We start from the raw sequence: 2,036 nt of genomic DNA on the forward strand, positions 1-2,036 counted from the left end.
TAATAATTTCCAGGGGACAAAATTAACTGCAAAAACTTTTTTTTAGAATAGAGAGATAAATTTTTAAAAACCTGTTGCAGCATGATATAAATCAACAATCTACGACAAGTTGCATAACATATAACACACAAATCTCTAAACTTTAATCGTGTATATAAGATAAATAAACATCTTTCAATTGTGTCCCATTGACGACAGAGATTTATGATCAAATTCTCTTCAATGTACCGTAGAATTTTTATATCTCTAATTTTGAATTAGTTAAAAAGCTCCTTAACAAAAACCAAAATTTTCCCTTTGTAAAAATAGTAAGTAGAAAAAGCAAAAACGAGCTTTTAAAATTGAGTGGGGTGGGGATTGACTGGCTACAAATAGAGGGCAGCACTGAAATAAATGTAAATCTTGGATTGAAATAAATAAATAAAAATAATAAATCAATAAATTAAAAAAAATTCATTAATTCTTTTTAAGAAGAGTTACAGTTACAGAAGAGTGTCAAAAGTTTTTCCGGAAATTTAATTTTATTATTCATCAATTTTGAATTAATCGAATTTAATACAAATAAAAATATATTAGTGAAAATTACAATTAAAAAAATGTTATGTGAAAGTGTTTTTCATTATGACATAACAAAATGTCTCTCTTGATCTTGAAGTTACACATTTAGATTTATTTTATGCTTGATGACAAACTTAGTTTCTAATGTTTGTTTTTTTAAATATATTATATACATTAAATCAAATGTAGTGAATTTTTAAAATAATAATAAAACAAAATTAAAGAAACAGTTCATCATCCTTTTATGGAATAGTAGCATCAAAATAATATTAAAAAATCATCAAATAAATTGTCCATGTTGTTTTCTTATTATTTTGTTGTTTTCATAAGATCATTTTTAAAATTTGTCATTTTAAGAATATTTATTCCTGTACATGTTTGTTTCGTTTCGAGTATTTTTACTCTTTTCAAAAAGATATTTTTTAAAAAAAATTATAGGAAAGTTATAGTTATCAGTGATGTTTACTAACTATTACTGGAAAAAAAATTAGCAATTTTTTTAAAAAATATACACACAGCGCATTTATATATAAACTATAAAAGGTACGATTACTATGTATTAATAGATGGCAGCACCACAAGTAAAAGTTTTAAATAACATTTTGTTGCGTTGTGAGGATTTTTTTATTTTAAGGATCTAATAGGTGGAATTGTCCTTAAATACCCAAGTTTGAGAAGAATAAAAAACATTTTTATTACTTCGGATCTTACCATATTGTTATAATAATGCCTTCAATATTTATTTTATTTCTCATCAAAGTTAGGCAACATTTTTAGACACTTTATTTTAAATCATAACATTATTTACATGAACATTTACTGGTAGAATTGTTTTTTAGGTGCTAGTTGGCTTTATGAACTTAAAGAAAAAATGAATGCTTTTGAAATTATTTTGTTTTGAAAAAAACTATTTTTAATAACATGTAGCAACACGTAGTTTATACTGAAAATATTAAAAGTGCATTTATTTAAGTTTTGATTCACGTAGTATATTATGTGCACCTTCATTTTTATTATTCAATTCTTAAAGATGTTTCATGACGTCCTGAAAACAAGCTAACACTACCTTCCAAAAACAAATGTACTACGTGTATTCTGAAATTTATTTATAAACGAATGAACACAGAAATAATAAAGTTGTAAAAAGTTTATACTTAGCAGATGTTTTGATCTAACCTCTAAATAGATTATATGGAGGTAGTACCAAAAAAGTTGTCTTCCATTTGAACTTTTCCATTTGAGCTTTATGCATTGTTTTCTAAGTCCTTGTGCCTTTAAAGGGGTGCCCTAAGTCCTTGTGGCTAAAAGGGAATTAGCGCCTGTTGTGCCAAAAAGCTAGTTCAGCTCATGGCGTAAAAAAGGTAAAAAGTATTTTCAAAAAATTAAAAATTCGGACTCTCCGCTCCTGATTAAATGCATTTCTTATTTTGTTTCAAGTATTTTCTTGCTATTTGTAGCAAAGGTAGTATATATATATA

The sequence above is a fragment of the Parasteatoda tepidariorum genome, chromosome 2 (assembly GCF_043381705.1).
Source record: "Parasteatoda tepidariorum isolate YZ-2023 chromosome 2, CAS_Ptep_4.0, whole genome shotgun sequence".
In the NCBI taxonomy this organism is placed as follows: Eukaryota; Metazoa; Arthropoda; class Arachnida; order Araneae; family Theridiidae; genus Parasteatoda; species Parasteatoda tepidariorum.